General features: G+C 39.9%; 1 long non-coding RNA gene across 1 annotated transcript; it reads right to left on the minus strand.

The window, feature by feature from the left end:
- Positions 1-866: 866 nt before the first annotated feature.
- LOC129846859 (uncharacterized) lies at positions 867-5731 on the minus strand. The gene is made up of 4 exons (XR_008758295.1): positions 5664-5731; positions 4942-5004; positions 1876-4825; positions 867-1730 (listed from the first exon to the last, which is right to left on the minus strand). It is a non-coding gene; the product is annotated as an uncharacterized LOC129846859 (long non-coding RNA).
- Positions 5732-7256: the final 1525 nt, after the last annotated feature.

The raw sequence follows: 7256 nt of genomic DNA on the forward strand, positions 1-7256 counted from the left end.
TCAGGAACAGACATAGAACACAACAGGAACAGCTTCAGCACACGGGAAAACAAGGACATATGGCAAACATCAATCCCGAAACAGGGAACAGAGTTTGGGAACAGACAACTATAGGGAAGGTACTACTACTAGCTACTACTAGACCCTAAAGCAGGGATAGATTCAGCCGCGAGCTGTTTTTTTTCAAGTAATTGAGTCCACATGACTCCAATGATCGGTGATGCACATGACAGGGGGAAGGCAGGTGTGCTTACTGATGGTGGCTTGAGTGCGTAATCTGCTGTGTATAAGAGTTTGTTTGTAATATTTCTGCCAGATGGCCATGTTAGCCTGTTGATACTTTCCGATTGACATGAGGATGTTAGCCTCCTGCTAGCTGAATACCAGTGCTCTCAGAACCACATTGTGGAGTTGATAACATTATTTGAAGCGTCAGTAAATCTTCAGGGTGTTGTATTTTGTTTCAGTTTTGAGTTGTAACTTATTATATATGGTGGTATGTCATTTCCCCCAGTGCTGTATGGGTGAGATGAGGATCTACTGTTCCACGTGAGGTTAGGGTATCACGTGGACAGTGTGTTTGTAAGTATTCATTTGTTTTATGACAATATTTATTTTTGTTTTTCATGTAAGATGTAATTTTGTTTATGGACATCATGTACTTAGAAATTTGAAATACTAGGAAGTCTATTCTAATTGTGAACATTGTGGTCTTTGTGTTTTTTTATTTTTTTATTTATTTATAGAAAGCAGAGCCATTACTGTTGGTACATATTGTCCTCAGATTGTTTTTATGCACTTTACTAACAGATTTATTTCCCTTGATGGTGATTTAGACAGAACTTTACGGTGACTTCACCTTGCGGTGATTTCCCTCTTACATTATCCTATTTTATGATTTACGCATGTGACAGAAAAAACAACCCCAAATTACTTTCGCAAGGCTACATATAGGGTAGTGTTTATAGTGTTACCTCATTAGCATAGCAGGTATTTATATGTTAATGATTATAACGTTACCTCATGGTTTAGGGAAATACTTTATATGCCCCCGTCTGTCTGTCTGTCTGTCTGTGTCTGTCTGTCTGTCTGTGTCTGTCTGTCTGTGTCTGTCTGTGTCTGTCTGTCAGTCAGTCAGTCAGTCAGTTATCAGTCATCAGTCATCAGTCATCAGTCAGTCAGTCAGTCAGTCAGTCAGTGCCAAAACTGAGGGAGGTCTATTAATCTGAGCCGCTGAGACGTGAACGGGCAAAAGCGGTGAGGGAGGAGCGCCCTTCTGAAACAGTAATCTGCGCCGCTTGGTCAGGTTATCAACAAGGCAGCATTGTTCAGAAACATATACAACATATCTTTACCATTAATATATGTTCAAATTTTCTAACAAGTTTTCATTGGAATGGCAGATAAAGGGTTTTTATCAAAAGCAATCACTGTTGTATGTGAAAACACAGAAACCTACCAATTACTCCATGTGCTTAACCTACTTCACTTTTGTTTTGAGCCGACTTCAACGTCGGCCAGAGCGGGGGACCTGGCTCATGTCCTGGGAGCAGCCTGGTTTCAAATGGAATACAATCAACTTTCAGCCGGTGCAAAACACACCTACACGGGCGACAAGGTGAGATTAATCAAACTCCCTCACTGCCAAGTGGCAGGGATGTCCTCCACTGAGTCCACCGTCCTCTCCACCCCAAACACCCCCAGTGTCTCCAGATTCATAGACTGGTAGGCTGTTTGGAAAGAGAAACAGAAACAGTAAACACACACTTAGAAAGTCCAAATCTCAGACTCTCCCCATCTCAAACTTCCTACTCCACCTGTGTCCCTCGCCTCTCTCCCTCTTCACCTCCCCCTCCCCTTTTTCTCCCATCTTACCAGTGATGGCTGTACCACAGGGAGTGTTGTCAGTAGCTCCATGGCTTTGTGCGTGCAGCAGTATGCTCCACGTGACTGGCCTTCTCCACAGTCACCTTGAACTATCCCAGCTCTCCAATCCCCTCGGACATAGAAAATCTTCAAACACTGCAGTGCTGCACCTCCACGACCCCTACACAGAGCACGCACTCTCAATTCAAGTAGCTATCAAGCAACACGTCATCACATGACTAGCTAGTAGCCTATAAATAAATAGGCTGTGTATAAATGGTTAGCTAACTCTTTTTCACAGAGACACACAACAGCTAGTTCAAATCAAATCAAATTGTATTTGTCACCTGCGCCGAATACAACCTTACAGTGAAATGCTTACTTACAAGCCCTTAAATGGTAGATAGGCTTTCAATGGAAAAACACCCATTTCAAAATAATAGCACTTCTGGATAGATGTTCCTCAGGTTTTCGCCTGCCATTTCAGTTCTGTCATACTCACAGACAGTTTTGGAAACTTTAGAGTGTTTTCTATCCAAATCTACCAATTATATGCATATCCTAGCTTCTGGGCCTGAGTAGCAGCAGTTTACTTTGGGCACGCTTTTCTTCCAAAATTCTGAATGCTGCCCCCTATCCAAAAACAGTTAAAGGTCTACTCACATCGGCTACAACGAGTGTGCTCACACAGTTGATGCTCTCATGCATGCATCAGTGTTGCTTGTCTTGAAGCGAGCATAGATTTTATTTAGCTCGTCTGGTAGGCTCGTGTCACTGGGCAGCTCGTGACTGTGCGTCCCTTTTGTAGTCCGTAATAGTTTGCAAGCCCTGACACATTTGGCGAGCGTCTGAGCCGGTGTAGTACAATTCAATCTTAGTCCTGTATTGATAGGCAATGTTAGCTAGCTATCTTTTTCACAGAGACACACAAACCTTTAACATTACTAACATTGGCTAGATAGCAAGTATCCGTGTGTATGAAGAATGGTTCACCACCCAAAGGACATCCAGCCAACTTGACACAACTGTGGGAATCATTGGAGTCAACATGGGCCAGCATCCCTGTGGAACACTTTCGACATCTTGTAGAGTCCATGCCTCAATGAGTTGAGGCTGTTCTGAAGGGGTGTGCAACTCAATTTTAGGAAGGTGTTCATGATGCCCTTTCTTTTTGCACTACAAGCCCAAATCTAGTGTCACTCTGATTATGATGTGTTAAATGTCCTTCAGCTGTTTCCATATCAGGGTGTTCATAAAACTTGTGATTGGCTAATGAAAAACAGAACTATGTACAGGTCAGCTAATTATCTCTGCGACACACCCGTGATATGCTTTTAGTCCACACTGATGACAAATACTTCCCAATACGTCAGTACATAACACGTCACAACATTCTTTCTGTTAACATTGGAGTGGAGGGGCATTGTATAATATGCTTTTGTTAACACTATATAAAGTATTTTAGAGTGAGTCCATAGTATTACAACCTTTAGTGTGCATTTTACCCCATTCTGATGTAACCATGTGTTGGGCATGGTTGCTATAGCATCAACGCCATCACCCATGTATGAGGCTAATGTGCGGTGCCAGTTATGGCATAGAAAGGATAATAAGGTTTTTCTGTAATGTTGTGGAGCTTCCTACTGCAGTATGTTTTTAAACAGATCACTGGTATATGAAAAAAACTATATTCAGTGTCACTTTGTGAGTTGGACACTGCTAGGCAAAAATGAATAATATTGATATAATTCACTCTTTCCATTCATTTCCTATCCATAAAAAAAATCATCAAGGTCCACTACCCACATAGCAATATAACACAGCAATCCCATTTTGGATCCATTCTCATATACTTTCGTTATGTCAAAAAATGTGACACAGAAAGTCTATTCCGTTGTTGGAGTTAAATGGTATGTTGCTGCTTGCTCAGCTTGTTTAGCTTTGTTACTTCTCCCCTCTTCTCATTTCGTCTTTGCTCCGCAGTGAGGAAAAATCTGATTAAAAACACAATCACCATGGCGCCGGGCCCTGTGCCTTCTAATCAAAACATAATGGGAGTTTAACATGCATTATATCAGAGTTGAATTTAATGAGAGTTTAACATGCCTTATCTCAGAGAGAATTTTAATAGCCGTTAAAAAAAATAATTTGTTGCAGCAAACTTCCCACAAGTTTGTGGTAGATTTTCTGCAAACTTAATAGTGTGCCACAAAATGCTGCCAGAAGTTTGCAAATGTTTTTTTCTGGCAAACAATTCTCTCAAGATTATATTTGAATCTGTGGCAAACCCGTGGCAACAATATTTATTTCCACTAGTGGCAAACAGTTTACCAGAAGACGTTTCTGGTGAACACACAAGTTCCATGACCATTAACCATTGAAGACCAATCAGGGAAAATGTATGTTTTTTTCTACCTCATGAAGCTGGCTGAGAGAATGCCAAGAGTGTGTAAAGCTGTCATCAAGGCAAATGGTGTCTACTTTGAAGAATCTAAAATAGAAAATATATTTTGATTTGTTTAACACTTTTTTGGTTACTACGTGATTCCATATGTGTTATTTCATAGTTTTGATGTCTTCACTATTATTCTACAATGTAGAAAATAGTAAGAATAAAGAAAAACCCTTGAATGAGTAGGTGTGTCCAAACTTTTGACTGGTACTGTATGTCAAGGTTATTTGAGTAACTTTGGTTCAGATCATGTTATGAACAAAGGAATCTAGCCTGAGAGCATATTTCTGTCCTGCCTTTCGGAGCAGGCCATGTAATGCCCTGGCCTTTTCATTGCAAACGTCCTGATCGCCTCAAAAATATATGTTTTCAAGGTTGTGTCCAGTACGGGGGAGGCTTTCACATCCCTGGGACGAAGGACGTCAACATTGCACAGCAGCTGAAACCTGGCTCCATCTGAGTGAAAGCTCCTTGGCCACAGCAACACCAGGCTCCAGACAATTAAAGCTGTAAAGGAGGAAAGCAGACAAAAGTAGACAAGATAATAAAGCCTTGCATACCAGCAATAACATTAATTGACCCCCAAATTCAAGCAATAAGCACAAAGTACAAAGACAAAATACATGAAGTGTGGCTTGTTCACCACCGATCATCTCCTTGTACTGGGGGCGGAGAGCAGGTTTATGCTGAAAGAGAAATGACAGAGAAATAGGTTTGTTATTGCCTGTAGGCTGCTAGAGCTGTACTAAAATGCCCTGTACACACTTAACCTCCTTCCAGCCCAACAACGGCAATGCAGACACACGATAACTAGTTAGATTTAGCAAATATTTAGCTTCATAATTACCAGCTGGCTAGAAGTAAATGGTATTCAACTAGCTAGACAGCAAAAAAAATCTATAATCCAATAGCTAGCTATTTAGCTATAATTTCATCATGGCTAGCTAGCTAGCCAACTTAGCATGTGTCCCTATAATGTAACATGAGGTTTGATTAGCTTGCTAAACAATCAGCATTCACACCACAGTGGCTATTTTTGGTAGCTAGCTAGTTAAACATGGCAAACTGGCAAACATGAAAAAGATAATCATCATAATAATTATAATAATAATAATAATCATCATTATCATAATCATCATGTCATGCATGCCTTAGAACATCAGCAATCAACATTAACAGCAGAAATGCAACTGGCCACCTTAGCTAGCTGGCTTAATGTTCGTCCCGCAATGAGCCATCTGTAAACAATGGCTCATTGCGGGACGAAGCAAGCTATAACGCTACCTGTCTAGCTAACGAGCTATATAGCTAACAATAACAAGCAATGAAAATAACTTTTTGATACCGTTGTGACAATAGTGTATGTACATCAGAGGAGGCTGGTGGGAGGAGCTATAGTAGGATAAACTCATTGTAATGGCTGGAATGGAATTAATGGAATGGTCTCAAACACACCAAACATATGGAAACTCTGTTCCATGAATTCCATTCCAGCCATTAAAATGAGCCTGTCCTCCTATAGCTCCTTCCACCAGCCTCCACTGATGTACACGTAGCTATCATGGCATTTTAACTGTAGACTCTTACCGGTGTATGGATTATGATAATTCATGGCAAACTGGAACACTTTCAAAATAATCCTTCCCACTCTGCTTCAACCAGTCCAGACTGCTTTCGCCACAGAAGGCAGAGCTGTGTTGATACCAGCAGCTGTATTCAGGATAACATTGGTATTGAAAGCTGTAGCTTCACTTTCAATGTAGTCCATAATGAAAATATTAGTATAGTACATCCAATAGATCTTTCAAATATCCACAATATCCAGTATGAATACAGTATGTAAAATGTAATGAAATGTAAAAAAATAAAAATAATAATAAAAAATGTAATAAAATGTATGCACTCTACTGTAAGTCGCTCTGGATAAGAGCGTCTGCTAAATGACTAAAATGTAAATGTAAATGTAAAATATCCACAGCCCTCTCATTGTCTCAACCAATCATGACTAGGCAAGATTCTGTATTTTCTCCATGTCTAAACAGCTTTGTGATTTCACATTTATTTATATTTACAGATCACATACAAGTTTGTTATCAAGGCACATGAAAGTTCACATGTTCAAGAAGGCATTTCTGCAAAGCAAATGACTGATGAAAACTTTTTTTATGTTTAAATGCGTCTCCTGTGAAGTATTGATGTGCGTCATACACCCGGCTTTCTGTAACGGGTCACATGTTGTTGATACAATTTTCAATCTATCTGCGCCACTGACTGGCTAGCGATTAGCTGGCTGGCTAACGTTAGCTATCATATTTTTTCACAATTAATGTGATAGCTAGCTAGCTAACTAATGCTTTGCCTAAACACTTAACCTTTTAGGTGAATACATTTCTGTGTTTTAATACCAATATGCTAGTATCACTGTTCAGTAGCATGTTAGCTAGCACAACAGCAACAATATAAGCTGACTTGACATCAAAGCAAAACTACACTTTTGCAGATGGATACCCTTCCCCTAACCATGGTGTTGGAAGAGGCTGTTTTGGGAGGAGGATGCATCCACAATCTGGAAAGATGTTTGTGGTGCACTCACTCAAAACACTTTTTTTTGAGTAATACATTTATGTATCATCTACAAGCTTGTATTATTCTTACAAATGTAGCCTATACATTCATTATTTGTTAAAATGTGATCTTTCATTGCTTTAAACTAGCAGCTACTTCCTCTTGATCATGTGTTGTTCCTTCTCTCCTTCTAAAAGCAATCAGCTCCAAGGAAAAAAGACAGATTGAGGCCTTCAAATCAAACGGAGGACAGAGCAATATGTGCGCACCAGGTCAAGGCTTCTTGCATGAATGGATTTGATATGTAAGTTAACAATAATGAATTTTGGAAAATAATATGAATTGCCATATTAGGCATAATTAGGGCTGTTGT

This window comes from Salvelinus fontinalis, chromosome 3 (genome assembly GCF_029448725.1).
Source record: "Salvelinus fontinalis isolate EN_2023a chromosome 3, ASM2944872v1, whole genome shotgun sequence".
Classification (NCBI taxonomy): domain Eukaryota; kingdom Metazoa; phylum Chordata; class Actinopteri; order Salmoniformes; family Salmonidae; genus Salvelinus; species Salvelinus fontinalis.